We start from the raw sequence: 20,342 nt of genomic DNA on the forward strand, positions 1-20,342 counted from the left end.
TTTCCCTGTACTAATAATGCAGCTGAGTATGAGGCCTTGCTCCATGATCTTCGGATAGCTAAGGAGATGAGCTTAAGCCGGGTAAGGTTCTTTGGCGACTCAGATTTGGTGGCTCAACAAGTTTAAGGCAAGTGGGATTCCAAGGATCCTCTCATGGCGGCTTATCGCTGTGAAGTTGATGCCATTGCTGGACACTTCAAGGGTTACTGATACGTCTCCAACGTATCTATAATTTTTGATTGCTACATGCTATATTATCTACTGTTTTGGACTATATTGGGCTTTATTTTCCACTTTTATATTATTTTTGGGACTAACCTATTAACCGGAGGCCCAACCCAGAATTGCTGTTTTTTGCCTATTTCAGTGTTTCGGAGAAACGGAATATCAAACGGAGTTCAAACGGAATAAAACCTTCGGGAACGTGATTTTATCACCGAACGTGATCCAGGAGACTTGGACCCTACTTCAAGGAGTCAAAGAGGCGGTCACTAGGGTGGGGGTGCGCCCCCTAGGGCGCGCCCCCTGCCTCGTGGGCCCCTCGATGCTCCACCGATGTACTCCTTCCTCCTATATATACCTACGTACCCCCAAACGAACATAGAAAGAGCCAAAAACCTAATTCCACCGCCGCAACTTTCTTTATCCACGAGATCCCATCTTGGGGCCTGTTCCGGAGCTCCACCGGAGAGGGCCGTCATCACGTAGGGCTTCTACATCATCATAGCCTCTCCGATGAAGTGTTAGTAGTTTACCTCAGACCTTCGGGTCCATAGTTAATAGCTAGATGGCTTCTTCTCTCTTTTTGGATCTCAATACAAAGTTCTCCCCCTCTCTTGTGGAGATCTATTCGATATAATCTTCTTTTTGCGGTGTGTTTGTTGAGAACGATGAATTGTGGGTTTATGATCAAGTATATCTATGAATAATATTTGAATCTTCTCTGAATTCTTTTATGTATGATTGGTTATCTTTGCAAGTCTCTTCGAATTATCCGTTTGGTTTGGCCAACTAGATTGGTAGTTCTTGCCATGGGAGAAGTGCTTAGCTTTGGGTTCGATCTTGCGGTGTCCTTTCCCAGTGACAGAAGGGGCAGCAAGGCACGTATTGTATCGTTGCCATCGAGGATAACAAGATGGGGTTTATTTCATATTGCATGAATTTATCTCTCTACATCATGTCATCTTGCTTAAGGCGTTACTCTGTTTTTAACTTAATACTCTAGATGCATGCTGGATAGCAGTTGATGAGTGGACTAATAGTAGTAGATGCAGAATCGTTTCGGTCTACTTTTCACGGACGAGATGCCTATATACATGATCATGCCTAGATATTCTCATAACTATGCTCAATTCTGTCAATTGCTCAATAGTAATTTGTTCACCCACCGTAGAATACTTATGCTCTTGAGAGAAGCCACTAGTGAAACCTATGGCCCCCGGGTCTATTCTCATCATATTAATCTCCATCTTTAATCTTGTTTTGCTTTTTTACTTTGCCTTTACTTTTCACTTTGCATCTTTATACCAAAAATACCGAAAATATTATATCTATAAGATCTCACTCTCGTAAGTGACCGTGAAGGGATTGACAACCCCTAATCGCATTGGTTGCGAGTAGCTATCGTTTTGTGCAGGTACGAGGGACTTGAGCGTGTCCTCCTACTGGATTGATACCTTGGTTCTCAAAAACTGAGGGAAATACTTACGCTACTTTGCTGCATCATCCCTTCTTCTTCGGGGAAAACCAACGCAAGCTCAAGAGGTAGCAAGAAGGATTTCTGGCGCCGTTGCCGGGGAGTCTATGCAAAAAGTCAACATACCAAGTACCCATCACAATCCCTATCTCTCGCATTACATTAGTTGCCATTTGCCTCTCATTTTCCTCTCCCCCACTTCACCCTTGCCGTTTTAGTCGCCCTCTCCTTCTCCTTCTCTTTCTCCGTTTGCTTTTTTCCCGCTTGCCTTTTTGTTTGCTCGTATGGTTGGAATAGTTGTTTATTTATTACTAAACAGAGAACCTAAGATCTATGGATCCTCATCCGCTTGCTAATCTTTTTAAGAGATCCAGTTATGTTGAACCAATTGCTAGTGAGTTTTGTGCACTAGGTTGTCTTTATGAGGTTTTGCTTGAAATTCATGAATCTGAAAAGTGTGATGAAGTACTTTATGAAGTGATTCACGATAGATCTTTGAATAAAAAGCATGATTGCAATGATGATAGTATAAATTCTATTAATGTAAATTGTGCTAATAATATGCAAAACCCTAAGCTTGGGGATGCTAGTTTTGCTATGTCCTCTACTTGCTGCAATGATCATGATTGCGGTGATTCTTCTTATGATCTTGAAAATTTATTTAAGACCCATGATGAATATGAGATTGATTATAACATTTGCAATAATATTAGAAGTGGGTTTGGAAAGGTCATGACTTTAGTTAATGGTAATCCCACTATTTTGGAAGAGTGTAAACTTTGCATGTATGTGGATCGTGTTGAAAATATTTTATGTGATAGCTATTTAGTTGAATTTTCTTATGATCCTACATATAATTATTATGAGAGAGTAAAATATGATGGTAGAAATTTTCATGTTACTAAATTACCTCTCGTTATGTTGAGATTGCTATTGTTTCTTTCCGCTTCCTTGCATATGTTAGTTTTTGCTTGCCTTGATAATATGTTTGCCTATAAGATGCCTATGCATAGGAAGTATGTTAGACTTAAATGTGGTTTTCACGTGTTTTATTATGCTCTTTTTGTGCTTCAATTCTTGTCTTTCATGTGAGCATCATTGTAATATTATGCCTAGCTATAAGGCTTTAAAGAAAGGCACTTGTTGGGAGTCAACCCAATATTTATCCTTGCTGTTATTTAATAAATAAATTATTTAGCCTCTGTTTTGGTTGTGTTTTTCGTGCTTAATTAGTGTTTGTGCCAAGTAGAACTGTTGGGTAGACTTGGGGAAAGTCTTGTTGAACTTGCTGTAAAAAACAGAAATTTTAGCGCTCACGAGAACTTCTGTCATTTTCATTTGAAGAGTGCTATTTAGTTTATTCTTTTTGAATATGATTAATAGATAAATTCATCACGTCCAGAAATTTATTTTAGAATTTTTGGGGTTCCAGATCTTGCGCTAGCTACAGATTACTAGAGACTGTTCTGTTTTTGACAGATTCTGTTTTTCGTGTGTTGTTTGCTTATTTTGATGAATCTATGGTTAATAAAATAGTTTATAATCCATTGAGAAGTTGGAATACAGTAGGTTTAACACCAATATAAATAAATAATGAGTTCATTACAGTACCTTGAAGTGTTCTTTTGTTTTCTTTCGCTAACGGAGCTCACGAGTTTTCTATTTTGAGTTTTGTGTTGTGAAGTTTTCAAATTTTGGGTGAATTCTTTTGATGGATTATGGAACAAGGAGTGGGAAGAGCCTAAGCTTGGGGATGCCCATGGCACCCCCAAGATAATCCAAGGACACCAAAAAGTCAAAGCTTGGGGATGCCCCGGAAGGCATCCCCTCTTTCGTCCACTTCCATCGGTAATTTACTTGGTGCTATATTTTTATTCACCAACATGATATGTGTTTTGCTTGGAGCGTTTTGTATTATTTGTGTCTTTGTGTCTTAGTATGCCACAATCATCCTTACTGTACACACCTTTTGAGAGAGCCATACATGAATTAAAATTTGATAGAATACTCTATGTGCTTCACTTATATCTTTTGAGCTAAGTAGTTTTACTCTATGTGCTTCACTTATATCTTTTAAGCTAAGTAGTTTTGCTCTATGTGCTTCACTTATATATTTTGAGCGTTATAATTTTGCTCTATGTGCTTCACTTAGATCTTTTAGAGCACGTTGGTGGATTTGTTTTAAAGAAACTATTGATCTCTCATGCTTCACTTAAATTATTTTGAGAGTCTTAATAGCATGGTAATTTGCTTAATAATAATATGCTTGGTATTCAAGATTTGTGAAACTTTCTTTTGAGTGTGTTGAATACTAAGAAAAGATTGAAGCATGATAATTGTTTTGAGATATGGAGGTGATAATATTAAAGTCATGCTAGTTGAGTAGTTGTGAATTTAAAGAATACTTGTGTTAAAGTTTGTGATTCCCGTAGCATGCACGTATGGTGAACCGTTATGTGATGAAGTCGGAGCATGATTTATTTATTGATTGTCTTCCTTATGAGTGGCGGTCGGGGATGAGCGATGGTCTTTTCCTACCAATCTATCCCCCTAGGAGCATGCGCGTAATACTTTGCTTTGATAACTTCTAGATTTTTGCAATAAGTATATGAGTTCTTTATGACTAATGTTGAGTCCATGGATCATACGCACTCTCACCCTTCCACCTTTGCTAGCCTCTCTAATACCGCGCACCTTGCGCCGGTATCATACACCTACCATATACCTTCCTCAAAACAGCCACCATACCTACCTATTATGGCATTTCCATAGCCATTCCAAGATATATTGCCATGCAACTTTCCACCATCTAGTTCATCATGACACATTCATCATTGTCATATTCGTTAGCATGATCATGTAGTTGACATAGTATTTGTGGCAAAGCCACCGTTCGTAATTTTTTCATACTTGTCACTCTTGATTCATTGCATATCCCGGTACACCGCCGGAGGCATCCATATAGAGTCATACTTTGTTTTAGAATCGAGTTGTAATCATTGAGTTGTAAATAAATGAAAGTGTGATGATCATCATTTAATAGAGCATTGTCCCAAAAAGAGAGAGAAAGGCCAAAGAAAAAAACAAGGCCCAAAAAAAGAGAAAACAAATAAAAAGGGGCAATGCTACTATCCTTTTACCACACTTGTGCTTCAAAGTAGCACCATGATCTTCATAGTAGAGAGTCTCTCATGTGATCACTTTCATATACTAGTGGGAATTTTACATTATAGAACTTGGCTTGTATATTCCAATGATGGGCTTCCTCAAATTTCCGTAGGTCTTCATGAGCAAGCAAGTTGGATGCACACCCACTTAGTTTCTTTTTGAGCTTTCATATACTTATAGCTCTAGTGCATCCGTTGCATGGCAATCCCTACTCACTCACATTGATATCTATTGATGGGCATCTCCATAGCCCGTTGATATGCCTAGTTGATGTGAGACTATCTTCCCCTCCTTTTTGTCTTCTCCACAACCACCATTCTATTCCACCTAGTGCTATATTGGCTCACGCTCATGTATTGCGTGAAGATTGAAAAAGTTCTGAAAAAGTCAGAGTATGAAACAATTGCTTGGCTTGTCATCGGGGTTGTGCATGATTTAAATACTTTGTGTGGTGAAGATAGAGCATAGCCAGACTATATGATTTTGTAGGGATAACTTTCTTTGGCCATGTTATTTTGAGAAGACATAATTGCTTTGTTAGTATGCTTGAAGTATTATTATTTTTATGTCAATATAAACTTTTGTCTTGAATCTTTCGAATCTGAATTCATATCACAATTAAGAAGATTTGCATTGAAATTATGCCAAGTAGCACTCCGCATCAAAAATTCTCTTTTTATCATTTACCTACTCAAGGACGAGCAGGAATTAAGCTTGAGGATGCATGATACGTCTCCAACGTATCTATAATTTTTGATTGCTCCATACTATATTATCTACTGTTTTGGACTATATTGGGCTTTATTTTCCACTTTTATATTATTTTTGGGACTAACCTATTAACGAGAGGCCCAGCCCAGAATTGCTGTTTTTTTGCCTATTTCAGTGTTTCGAAGAAACGGAATATCAAACGGATTCCAAATGGAATAAAACCTTCGGGAACGTGATTTTCTCACCGAACGTGATCCAGGAGACTTGGACCCTACTCCAAGGAGTCAAAGAGGCGGTCACGAGGGTGGGGGCGCCCCCCCTAGGGCGCGCCCCCCTGCCTCGTGGGCCCCTCGTTGCTCCACCGACGTACTCCTTCCTCCTATATATACCTACGTACCCCCAAGCGAATAGAGAAGGAGCCAAAAACCTAATTCCATCGCCGCAACTTTCTGTATCCATGAGATCCCATCTTTGGGCCTGTTCCAGAGCTCCGCCGGAGAGGGCCGTCATCATAGAGGGTTTCTACATCATCATAGCCTCTTCGATGAAGATGAGTAGTTTACCTCAGACCTTCGGGTCCATAGTTAGTAGCTAGATGGCTTCTTCTCTCTTTTTGGATCTCAATATAAAGTTCTCCCCCTCTCTTGTGGAGATCTATTCGATGTAATCTTCTTTCTGCGGTGTGTTGATTGAGACCGATGAATTGTGGGTTTATGATCAAGTCTATCTATGAATAATATTTGAATCTTCTCTGAATTATTTTATGTATGATTGGTTATCTTTGCAAGTCTATTCGATTATCCGTTTGGTTTGGCCAACTAGATTGGTAGTTCTTGCCATGGGAGAAGTGCTTAGCTTTGGGTTCGATCTTGCGGTGTCCTTTCCCAGTGACTGAAGGGGCAGCAAGGCACATATTGTATTGTTGGTATCGAGGATAACAAGATGGGGCTTATTTCATATTGCATGAATTTATCTCTCTACATCATGTCATCTTGCTTAAGGCGTTACTCTGTTTTTAACTTAATACTCTTGATGCATGCTGGATAGCGGTCGATGAGTGGACTAATAGTAGTAGATGCAGAATCGTTTCGGTCTACTTGTCACGGACATGATGCCTATATACATGATCATGCCTAGATATTCTCATAACTATGCTCAATTCTGTCAATTGCTCAACAGTAATTTGTTCACCCACCATAGAATACTTATGCTCTTGAGAGAAGCCACTAGTGAAACCTATGGCCCCCGGGTCTATTCTCATCATATTAATCTCCATCACTTTAATCTTGTTTTGCTTTTTTACTTTGCCTTTACTTTTCACTTTGCATCTTTATACCAAAAATACCAAAAATATTATATCTATCAGATCTCACTCTCGTAAGTGACCGTGAAGGGATTGACAACCCCTAATCTCTTTGGTTGAGAGTAGATATCGTTTTGTGCAGGTACGAGGGACTTGAGTGTGGCCTCCTACTAGATTGATACCTTGGTTCTCAAAATCTGAGGGAAATACTTATGCTACTTTGCTGCATCATCCCTTCCTCTTCGGGGAAAACCAACGCAATCTCAAGAGGTAGCAGTTACCAAGTGGAGCACATTGATCATAGAAAGAATGAAGTGGCTGATGCTTTAAGCCGGCTGGGGTCTCAACGTAAGCCGGTACCACCTAACACTTTCTTAGATGTCTTGCATAACCCTTCTGTCAAGTTGCCTACGGAGGAAGACTTGGCTGTTCCAGACCCGGAAGCACAATTGGTGGCGGCTCTTCACGTCATCCCAGATTGTACAGTGCCATATTTGGATTATATGACCCGGTGCGATTTGCCTGAAGATGAAACCTTGGCTAGACAGATAACCCGACGGTCTAAAGCAATGACAATTGCCAATGGTGAGTTGCATCATCGCAGTGTCACAAGGGTGTTTCAACGATGTGTCTCTCTTGAGGAAGGTCAAGAAATTCTTCGTGAAATCCATGAAGGAGATTGTGGCCATCATGCCGGTTCAAAGTCCCTTGTAGCCAAAGCCTTCCGTCATGGATTTTACTGGCTGACGGCTCACGCTGATGCGGAGGATCTGGTTAGTAAATGTGATGCTTGCCAGAAATTCTCACGACGGGCACACGTGCCGGCTCAAGAATTGCGGATGATACCAATTACTTGTCCGTTTGTAGTCTGGGGGCTCGACATGGTTGAACCTTTCAAAAGATCCAAAGATAAAAAGACACACCTTCTGGTGGCAGTTGACAAATTCACAAAGTGGGTTGAGGCAGAGCCGGTTAGTAAGTGTGATGTAGCCACGGCGGTTCAATTCATGAAAAAGGTGATCTTTCGTTTTGGCTTTCCACACAGCATTATAACTGACAATGGTACTAATCTGTCCAAGGGTGCTATGGAGGAATTCTGCCAACGTGAGCATATCCGGCTTGATGTTTCATCAGTAGCTCACCCCCAATCCAATGGTCAAGCTGAAAGAGCCAATCAGGAAATCTTGAAAGGTCTCAAGCCCCGGCTTATGGTTCCTTTACAACAGACGCCGGGTTGTTGGGTGGAGGAATTACCCTCTGTGATATGGAGCATCAATACTACCCCTAACAGGTCTACGGGTTATACGCCTTTCTTCATGGTTTACGGAGCAGAGGCAGTCCAACCTAGTGACATCTGTCATGACTCGTCCCGCATGGCGGCTTATGTTGAAGCTTATAAGGAACAAGCCCATCAGGATGCACTTGACCTGTTAGATGAAAAGTGTGACTTAGCAGCAGCCCGCTCGGCGATTTACCAATAGGACCTACGCCATTATCACAGCCGCTGAGTTAAGTCCAGAACCTTTCAAGAAGGTGACTTGGTACGGTGCTCCGGCTCATCCAGGATCAAACTGATGCACAAAGTTATCCCCACCTTGGGAAGGACCTTTTGTTGTCAGCAATAACTTGAACAATGGGTCATACTACCTTATTGATGTTCGAGAGCACAAAGACTCATGTAAGTCGGAGGAAGAGACCCGCCGGCCGTGGAAACCAACGCAAGCTCAAGAGGTAGAAGTTACCAAGTGGAGCACATTGATCATAGAAAGAATGAAGTGGTTGATGCTTTAAGCCAGCTGGGGTCTCAACGTAAGCCGGTACCACCTAACACTTTCTTAGATGTCCTGCATAACCCTTCTGTCAAGTTGCCTACGGAGGAAGACTTGGCTGTTCCAGACCCGGAAGCACAATTGGTGGCGGCTTTTCACGTCATCCCAGATTGGACAGTGCCATATTTGGATTATATGACCCAGGGCGATTTTCCTGAAGATGAAACCTTGGCTAGACAGATAACCCGACGGTCTAAAGCAATGACAATTGCCAATGGTGAGTTGCATCATCGCAGTGTCACAAGGGTGTTTCAACGATGTGTCTCTCTTGAGGAAGGTCAAGAAATTCTTCGTGAAATCCATGAAGGAGATTGTGGCCATCATGCCGGTTCAAAGTCCCTTGTAGCCAAAGCCTTCCGTCATGGATTTTACTGGCTGACGGCTCACGCTGATGCGGAGGATCTGGTCAGTAAATGTGATGCTTGCCAGAAATTCTCACGACGGGCACACGTGCCGGCTCAAGAATTGCGGATGATACCAATTACTTGTCCGTTTGTAGTCTGGGGGCTCGACATGGTTGAACCTTTCAAAAGATCCAAAGATAAAAAGACACACCTTCTGGTGGCAGTTGACAAATTCACAAAGTGGGTTGAGGCAGAGCCGGTTAGTAAGTGTGATGTAGCCACGGCGGTTCAATTCATGAAAAAGGTGATCTTTCGTTTTGGCTTTCCACACAGCATTATAACTGACAATGGTACTAATCTGTCCAAGGGTGCTATGGAGGAATTCTGCCAACGTGAGCATATCCGGCTTGATGTTTCATCAGTAGCTCACCCCCAATCCAATGGTCAAGCTGAAAGAGCCAATCAGGAAATCTTGAAAGGTCTCAAGCCCCGGCTTATGGTTCCTTTACAACAGACGCCGGGTTGTTGGGTGGAGGAATTACCCTCTGTGATATGGAGCATCAATACTACCCCTAACAGGTCTACGGGTTATACGCCTTTCTTCATGGTTTACGGAGCAGAGGCAGTCCAACCTAGTGACATCTGTCATGACTCGTCCCTCATGGCGGCTTATGTTGAAGCTAATAACGAACAAGCCCGTCAGGATGCACTTGACCTGTTAGATGAAAAGTGTGACTTAGCAGCAGCCCGCTCGGCGATTTACCAACAGGACCTACGCCATTATCACAGCCGCTGAGTTAAGTCCAGAACCTTTCAAGAAGGTGACTTGGTACGGTGCTCCGGCTCATCCAGGATCAAACTGATGCACAAAGTTATCCCCACCTTGGGAAGGACCTTTTGTTGTCAGCAAGAACTTGAACAACGGGTCATACTACCTTATTGATGTTCGAGAGCACAAAGACTCATGTAAGTCGGAGGAAGAGACCCGCCGGCCGTGGAATATTGCTCATCTTCGGCCTTACTACTTGAGCCACCGGCTCTCATGATGTACATATTTTGACGTTGTATATATTATGATAAGTAATAAAGAAGGACCTCTATCCTTTTCATCCTCAATAATCATATGTCTTCATCATTATAATTTCAAAACGACCAATTGGGGGCTGATTGTGTTCCAATCCAGCTTAACCCTTTGGTCCGGCCCATGATCGTATTTGAATCTAGCCGTTAAACCATATGATCACTAGGGGCCTTCCTATTCAAACATAGGTCGTATTCGAACCAAAGAGAACATAGTTGTCGGTACCCTCTTGATCGGCACAATGCCAAACTCACTAGGGGGCTTCTTGATCGTATTTGAATCATAGCTTAACCCCTTTTGGGTCCGAATTTGATTGTATTCGAATCAGAGTCGTTAAAAAAACTCTCAAGGTCATTTGGGGGCTTCCTGTTCAAACATAGGTCTTATTCGAACCAAATAGAACATAGCTATCGGTACCCTCTTGATCGGCGCAACGCCATAACCACTGGGGGCTACATGATCGTATTCGAATCCTAGCTTAACCCCTTTGGTCCGTTTTGCTGATCGTATTCGAATCGGAAGCCTCTAAATTTTTCTTTTTAATTGGCTTAAGTTTTTGAAAAACAATCTTTGTTTTTATTCTGCGGCTTTTTCTAAGTATAAGTATGGTTTCAATTTAACCCGGCTTGGTTTTTGACGATAAGTCGCCAGTGTATGACAATCATCATACATGTAGAAGTGTTGACTTCTATAAGATTGGGTTATCACCCTTACTGTTCGGGTCACATGAACCGGCAGTGCAAATTCAAAATCACAGGTATGATATTGCCATTGTGTTTCAAAGTAAAATTCCTAACAGGCTTATCTGTGTCTCTTCTTTCAATATTAATGGTCGTATCTAAGATATTATGACCCACCCTATGGTAAGACACCAATATAATTCAATATCATAGGAATGATATATTTCATGTTGATTATTCTTGCATCCAGCCTTGGTTATACAGCTATGTTGGTTTCCATGGTTGTGTATTGGGCGTTATGACCCGTCCGGCGATAAACCGCCAGGACAATTTTCATATATTGCATGCAGGAACAGATTCAACACTACTGATATTGTAAGGGATGTAAAGCATATCCTCACATGACGGATAAAAGTGTTATATGCAGCACAATATGCACGATGGCATAAGCAGAACATGAAGTTTTAAGCTAGCCTATTACAAGGCGCTTGGAGCCGAAAAGGATAATACTGTTTTTTACTCTCGCACATAGCAGATGATAAACTGGAGATGGTTCATGAATCCTGGCCGGGTTGACTGGATGGTTGCGACTCATCCCTTGCCGGTTCGTCCTCCTCCACCGTTTGGAAATTGGGTTTGGACCAACCAAAGCCATGAAGGGCGACGAACTCAGCCTCATCATCAATCAGACCAGACAGGTCAATTTCAGGGGCGAAAGTGTGCTTACAAATCGGCGGGATTAAGTCCGTCACTTTATATGAAGGAGTCGTCATCTTCTTATTTTGTGCATCAAAACCCGGTTGATACTTGGTGAGATTGGTTTCTTCAGCAAGGATGGTGGCATGAGGACGAATCTCTTTCACACAGGTAGCAAAGTCTTCTTGGTCGAAGGGAGTTCCATCTTCCTTAAGGCTGGGGTACCCCTGGCTACGTCCACCGGGTCTAACTCCGGTACCCAGGCTTTGGAGCGGCTCAAAGCAGTTACGGCTCAGGCTCTCGCACAAGAACGCTTGATTTTCTGAAACCTGGCGGGTAAGATGGACAGCTTCTTCAAGACATCACTCAATAAGTTTGGTCCTTGGTTCGCTGGGGAGATAATGGCAAGAGCCCGCTGAGCTCCAGTATACAATTACTCCACAAGAGTGTAAACCGCCTTGAGCTTTATCAGAGTATCTTGACTCAGATTGCTGCTCTGGGGACATGTGAAGTTTTCCCAAAAAGTTAAGTAGGTGGCTTACATTATGGTGACAAATATAGACTTTGAGTAAGTAATAAGGTGATTTACCGAAGATTGCAGAAACCATCTGAGACACACGGTTCTTTAAACCGGTGAGTTCAGTGGTAACTTCTTTCAGAGTCGCCTCAGCCGTTTCAGCACGCTGTGTCAAGGCAGTCTTCTCATTGGCCCAAGCCTTTTTCTCTGCACTAAAACTGGTCTTCCGTTTTCTTTGTTTCAGTCTCTTGAGTCGACAGCCGGATCTTGGCTTCAGAAAATTGGGATTCCAGTTCTGCGGTTGCAGCCTGTATATAGAATAAGGTTGTTTAGTTTCATGGCAGATTATAAAAACAAGTCCCAAGTGCTTTGCAAGCAATAACACTTGGCACTTGGGGGCTAATGTCTATAAGTGCAATTTTATTTTCAAAGGAATTGGATTTTTTCTAGAAGTCCCAAGTGCTTTGCAAGCAAGACCACTTGGCACTTGGGGGCTAATGCATACTGCTGTTTTTCCTACCGAAGGTAAGCCAGATGTGTTATTAATAGCCTCAGCTGGCTCATAAGGATATCTGGTCAAAGTATTTGTCTCTTACATATTGGCTAATACGACCGGCTCATTCATACTGATTAAACCGGCCCTTGGGGACTATACATGCAAATTGAAAAACTATCAGCATTTGGTTTGGTTGTAAACCAGGAATCGAAAGGAGTCTAAGGCAAAAGCTTATAAGTTTATTAAAAGTCTACTGATCATTCACTCTTATCATATTCCACAGACTTGGGGGCTGCCAGGGTACATAACTTATATAAACCGGAGAACATACCTCATATTTTTGGTACATCTATTTGACCATTTCAATCTCTGAATCACGGCTGGAGTGGACTTGACTAAGATAGCCAAATAGTACTTCACCAATACTCAGATGAGGATAGTGGAAGACATCAAACCTCACTTTCTGCCTCTCCATGACTTCTTGTTTTGCGGAGTGTCTTGCCAGCACAGTCGGATTACCCAGTTCCATGAATCTGGTGCCAGTGATTAAAACATCATTACCGTAAGTCTCTGGCGGGTTAGCTGAACTTGACGGTTCAGCAGTGGATGGATTAAGAACGGTTTCGTCAACAGACGGCTCAGGTAGATCTGATTGAACGTTGATAGCAGGGTCTTCCGGTGCTTCAGGTTGTTCTAGGGTAAGAGTCGGTTGCGCCGGTTCAACGGCTTTTGGGTCCTCAGCCGGTTTTGCCACCTTTGCTTTCTTGGGCTTTGCTTGACCACTAAGAAGAATTTGATGAGTCAGTATAATGATATGGGCAGAAAGGTGCAGAAGAAGGATAATTATCTTTACCCGGGGGCAGTCTTAAAAGATGGCAACTGAGTTTGTGAAGAAACACCAGAGGAGGAACGAGGAATCTCCTGTAAAAGTGGAATTATAATTGAGTCACTTATAAAAGTGACTCGTTCATCAGAATTAAGGTTTAAAAGAACCTCATTTTGGTGTTTCCAAGGGGTTTTTGGTAAGCCGGAGGGTAACTCATCATCTCCACTGGTCCGAGTCTGACGGCGGCTCTCATGTTGCTGTTGTTTCAAAAGAAAATGAGGATCCAAATAAGCCAAGGGGTGTGAAAACCTTACTTTACGGGTTACCCGCCGAAGTTTCTGCCTTGGTAAAGGTTCTGAGTCGGAGGAAATAATAGTTACCTCTTCTTCAACTGCCTGGCTGGCCCCGGTGTCCTCCTGGTAATAGTCAGTGTCAATAAGGTTGTTAAAAAGCAGGCCAAGAGAGTCAAGGGCTACATCCGACTCAGAGGTCTCATCCAGCTTGAGTAAGTCAGAAGAAGTTTTTTTCTTCTTAGACTTTCTAGCGGTTTTCTTGGCAACTATTGCAGCAGCTCTAGCTTTTTTGGCCGCCTCATGATCATATTTGGCCTTCCAAAAGTCAGATTTAGCCTATAGAAAAATAACATATTGAAACTCATGCAAATACTTAACTGTTAAGGAAAAAGGAGTCAAGAATATTTACCTCAGGTGCCGGGTTAAGCTTGTAGAAAGGATTCAACCCTACTATGCTGCAGTCGTCATATTTGCTGTTGACGAGGGTGGTCACCATTTCAACAATGGCTTCTTCGGTCAGATGCAAGGAGCTATGATGTAATGGATCGTCTGTTCTTCCGGTATAGTTGCACATCAAGTCAGATCGGCGGCTCAGAGGGATGATCCGCCATGCGATCCAACAGCGGATCAAGTCACTCCAGTTAAGCCATTTCCCAGCAAGGCTTGAACCTTTTTCATTGTTGGGACAAGCTTCTTGCGTTCAGCGGCAGAAAGTTTATTAGGGAGTTAATATTTAGCGTTAAGACGCTCAGCACAATAACTCGGCATTGAATTTTCATCAGCTGGCGACGTGTCTTTGCAATAGAACTAGGTTTGGTTCCAGTCCTTGGGATGGCTTGGCAAGACTACTAGAGGAAAGACAGCATCCCGTCTGCGCTGAATCGAAATCCCGCCAAATTCCAAGCTGGGACCGTTGGTGTACTCATTCTGGCGGTTCAAATAGAAGTATTCTCTGAAAAGTTCAACAGTAGGTTCTTCTTGAAGATAAACCTCGCAGAAAACTTGGAAGTTACAGATGTTTGATATGGAATTGGGTCCAACGTCTTGCGGATGAAGATTGAAAAAATGCAGAACATCTCTAAAGAATTTAGAGCCGGGCGGCGAAAAGCCCCGATTCATATGATCAGTGAAGACGATGATTTCACCATCCTTTGGCTGAGGTCTCTCTTCGGCCGGGTTAGGGGCGCGGTAAGACATGACACTCTTCTTTGGTAAGTATCCAATAGTGACTAAATCTTTTAGAGTATCCTCAGTGACTGTGGAAGGGACCCAATTGCAAGTTGTCATCATCTTCGGCGGCATGGCGGAAAGACAATCTAAAAGGAAGTAATTTGCCGGCTCAAATGAATTGCTGGAATTACAAGCTAATGATGTATAATGGTGGGTTAAATAAGGGCTGATGGTATATGAAGGAAAAATAAGCCGACATGGTAAGCCACCATGACTAAAGATATTCAAGAGTTGCCAGCAACGAAAAATTGGCTAAATACTGAGATAAACATGTTTTACAGGTTGAAGCTATTATTTTGGATCAACGGCTGTTCAGGAAAAGAAAAATAAATCTAAACCTAAAAATCAGTACAGATGAGTTCATGAGCTTGCACAAGATTTTTCTTCCAGGAAAGGGGATCTATTGATATCAAAAGTGGAAATAAAACAACTACCGCATTGGTTTAACGCCGTTTTCAGATTAAAGAAGCTCGCGATACAGCCTGGAAGATGAACTATGATGAACTACGAAGAACACAGAGAAGCTCGCAAATCCTAATGCGGATCTAAGGTATGAGAAGGTAGAAACTTACAGCAGCAGATCTGCTGCGGAGGGTCGCCGCCGTTATCTGGATCGACTCAGGTTGATGCAGCGGCCGAGGTTGAGGAAGACGAGGTGCTCTGCGACGGCGGTGGAGCTCAAGCGGTAGAAGGGTTGCGAGAGAAAGAAGGAAGAAGGAGAAAAATGGGAGATGGCTTTCGGATCCTATTTATAAGGAGACAGGGAACAGGTAGGGGCAGAATATGAGGAGGCCAATAATATGGTCATCCATCTACCAGGACGCCTCGATTCTTGGGATGATCACTAAGATAAAGATCCATTGAGATATGTTAGATGAAGTGTGAAGTAATGGCAGATAACATCATGGCGGGTTATCAAAAATCCTGGAGATGACGTCATGGCGGGTTACAAATTTATGAGCAATAAAGAGCAGAAGATTTCCTATAAGTGTTGAAGATTGACATGAACCAGTTCAAATCAATCTGGTGCCTAATGTTGGGGATATAACTATTAGGTATGACCCACTCAGGAGGGGCCGGCTTATACCTATGGCGATTCATGAAGCCCAAGACAGCTCTGGAAGATGGCGGTTCAGTTAAGGGCCCAAGACCCAAAGGTGACTCAAGGCCCGTAGAGATAAACCGCCATATGTACATAACTTGTATTATAAGGCAGGAATAGTTAGAGACCGAGCTGGACACTGGTTGTGAGCCGGTCGAGATTCTATGAGCTGCCGGGTGTCAGCCTCTATATATAAAGGGACGACCCGGCGGCGGTTCAGGGCAAGTAAGATCAGATCGAAAGCTAGGTCAAGCGAATTCGCTCCCTAGTAATCGAAACATAAGCAATACCACCTCAAACTGGATTAGGCTTTTACCTTCACCGCAAGGGGCCGAACCAGTATAACCCTCGTGTCCTTTGTCCCATTTTAACCCCTTTAAGATTCCTAGTTGCGATGGCTCCATGATTAAGTCCTTTCACTAGGACATCTGCCATGACAATTCCACGACACTATGTGTTAATGATTTGTTCCGGTTCTCTATTCAAAGGTGGCCTTAATATCCCTTAGTTTCCAATATGGACCCCGCTGCCATGGGAGGGTAGGACAAAAGATGTCATGTAAGTTCTTTTAATAAAGCACGTATGACTATTTACGGAATACATGCCTACATTATATCGATGAACTGGAGCTAGTGTCGTGTCACCCTAGGTTATAACTGTCACATGATGAATATCATCCAACAAGTCACCGATCCAATGCCTATGAACTTTTCCGTATTGTTTCTGCTAAGTTACTACTGCTATCATCATTGTTACACTTGCTACAAAATTACTGCTATCACGGTTACTATTACTGTTGCTGTTGTCACTACTATCAAAACTATCAAACTACTTTGCTAATGATCACTTTAATGCAGATAATTAATCTCCAGGTGTGATTGAATTGACAACTCATCTGCTAATATCTTCAAATATTATTTGGCTCCCTTTGTGTCAAATCTATAAATTTGGGTTGAATACTCAACCCTCGAAAACTGTTGCGATCCCCTATAGTTGTGGGTTATCAAGACCTTTCTCTGGCGCTGTTGCCGGGGAAAATAGCTATATTTGTTGAGTCACTTGGGATTATTAACAATATAACACTATGAAGAATCTAAAGGATCCTAAGACTAAGATATTTCCCTCAAGGACGAGGGGAGGTAAGGAACTGCCATCCAGTTCTGCTTTAGATTCACCTTCTGTTATGAATAAACTTGCAACACCACCACATGCTATTAATTCTTATAGGTCACAAGTTATTGATGATGCTACTTCCACTATGAATGATGCTTATGATGATGCTAGTACCTTGCTTGATAATGATGATGTGCCACTTGGTGAATTTCTTGATAAACAAATTGCTAGAGTAATACAACATGATGTTTTAGAATCTGATGATGAGCTTGAAACTAAATCTCCTGAAACACCTGCTAGAACTAGCCTTCCTAGATATGAATTGCCAAAGGTACCGGAAGGTTATGTTATGAGTGAAGAAACAACTAGAGATATTCTTGCTTGTAATGATAGAGATGATCTAGAGAAATTATTATGCAAGTATAAAGAAAAATCTCTGAATGCTAGAATGAAATGTGATCCTAAGTTTTCTACTTCACCTATCTTTGTTTATGATAAGGATTATGAATTCTCTGTCGACCCAGAGTTAATTACTTTGGTTGAATCTGCTCCTTTCCATGGTTATGAAACTGAAACTATTGTGGCACATCTTACTAAGTTGAATGACATAGCCACCCTTTTTACTCATGATGAGAAAACTTGCAATTACTTTATTCTCAAATTATTTCCTTTCTCATTAAAGGGAGATGCTAAAGCTTGGTACAATACTCTTGCTCCTGGTTGTGTGTGTAGTCCCCAGGATATGATTTACTACTTCTCTGAAAAATATTTTCCTGCTCATAAGAAACAAGCTACCTTACAGGAAATATTTAACTTTGCTCAAACTAAAGAAGAGAGTCTCCCAGAAGCTTGGGAGAGGCTTTGATAGTTACATAATTCTTTGCCTGATCATCCTCTTAAGAAAAAGGAAAACTTGATATCTTCTATAATGGACCAAACGATGCTTCTAGGGACTTCCTAGATAGTTGTGCTGATTGTGTTTGCAGGGAATGAACCGTTGGACAGGCTGAAGAATTATTGAATAATATATTGAAAAATTATGATGATTGGACTATTCCTGAACCACCGCCTAAACCCACTCCGAAGAAGAGGGGTATATTATATTTCAGTCCTGAAGATATGCAAGAGGCAAAGAAATCTATGAAGGAAAAAGGTATTAAAGCTGAGGATGTTAAAAATTTACCTCCTATTGAAGAAATTCATGGGCTTAATACACCACCACTGCCTAAGGTGGTAGAGGTAAATTCTTTTATGAAGTTTAATGATAATGACAATCCTCACAATATGCATCCTAGTCAATGCCTTTATGAATTTGAAAACTATATTAGAAAACAAGATCACTTCAATGCAAATGTTATGAAACAATTGAAATATAATTCTGATATGATTGCTCGCTTAAGTGACTTGTTATTTAGAATCTGAAATGATGTTAGAGGTGTTGGAAAACATGCTTATATGGTTCAAACTCACTTAGAACCAGTTGCTAAATCTGAAAGAGAATTACTTGATGAAATGAATAATAATATGCATGACTTTGTTGTTAGAGTTGCAACTAGAGGAGGTAAAATGACTCAGGAATCACTTTATCATGAGGGACACCCTAAAAGAATTGAACAAGATTCCCAAAGAGCTAACACTAGTGCACCTGGTTCTTATAAAAAGAAAAATAAAAAGGAAAAATGATAGGACTTCACATGCTCCTAGTGAATCTTAAATAGAGAAACCTCCTAATAATGATAACGAAATTTCTATCTCTGATGCTGAAACTCAATCTGGCAATGAACACTCACCTACTGATAATGAAAATGTTAATGATGGTTTTCATGAAGACTCTCAACCAACCAATGATAAAGAACCAAATAATGATGTTGAGATAGAACTACATGTTGATCTTGATAACCCACAAGCTAAAAATAAAAGATATGACAAAAGAGACTTTGTTGCTAGAAAACACGGTAAAGAAAGAGAACCATGGGTTCAAAAACCTATACCTTTTCCACCCGAGTCAACTAAAAAGAATGATGATGACGAATTTGAATGCTTTGCTGAAATGTTGAGGCCAGCCTTTTTGTGTACTCGCTTGACTGATATCTTGAAAATGCCTCCTTATGCAAAGCCTTGTTCAAGAATTCATCCGATTAACCAGTTAACTTGCCAATTAATCCCTACTCATAGGGTCCCCGAGTAGCCGATTACCCAATAAATCGTCCGATTAATTGATTAAATGGACGATTAACTTGCCGATTAGCCTATTAATCCCCTACTCACTGATAACCCACAAGTATAGGGGATCGCAACAGCTTTCGAGTGTAGAGTATTCAACCCAAATTTATTGATTCGACACAAGGGGAGCCAAAGAATATTCTCAAGTATTAGCAGCCGAGTTGTCAATTCAACCACACCTAGAAACTTAGTATCTGCAGCAAAGTGTTTAGTAGCAAAGTAATATGATAGTGGTGGTAGCGGCAACAAAAGTAAAGACAGCAAAAGTAATATTTTTGGTATTTTGTAGTGATTGTAACAGTAGCAACGAAAAAGTAAATAAGTGAGAACCAGTATAAGGAAAACTCGTAGGCACCGGATCAGTGATGGATAATTATGTCAGATGCGGTTCACCATGTAACAGTCATAACATAGGGTGACACAGAACTAGCTCCAATTCATCAATGTAATGTAGGCATGTATTCCGTAAATAGTCATACGTGCTTATGGAAAAGAACTTGCATGACATCTTTTGTCCTACCCTCCCATGGAAGTGGGGTCCTATTGGAAACTAAGGGATATTAAGGCCTCCTTTTAATAGAGAACCAGAACAAAGCATTATCACATAGTTAATACATGAACTCCTCAAACTATGGTCATCACCGGGAGTGGTCCCGATTATTGTCACTTCGGGGTTGCCGGATCATAACACATAGTAGGTGACTATAGACTTGCAAGATAGGATCAAGACCTCACATATATTCATGGAAACATAATAGGTTCAGATCTGAAATCATGGCAGTCGGGCCCTAGTGACAAGCATTAAGCATAGCAAAGTCATAGCAACATCAATCTCAGAACATAATGGATACTAGGGATCAAACCCTAACAAAACTAACTCGATTACATGATAAATCTCATCCAACCCATCACCGTCCAGCAAGCCTACGATGAAATTACTCACGCACGGCGGTGAGCATCATGAAATTGGTGATGGAGGATGGTTGATGATGATGACGACAGTGACGAACCCCCCTCTCTGGAGCCCCAAATGG

This window comes from Triticum dicoccoides, chromosome 6A, assembly GCF_002162155.2.
Source record: "Triticum dicoccoides isolate Atlit2015 ecotype Zavitan chromosome 6A, WEW_v2.0, whole genome shotgun sequence".
In the NCBI taxonomy this organism is placed as follows: Eukaryota; Viridiplantae; Streptophyta; class Magnoliopsida; order Poales; family Poaceae; genus Triticum; species Triticum dicoccoides.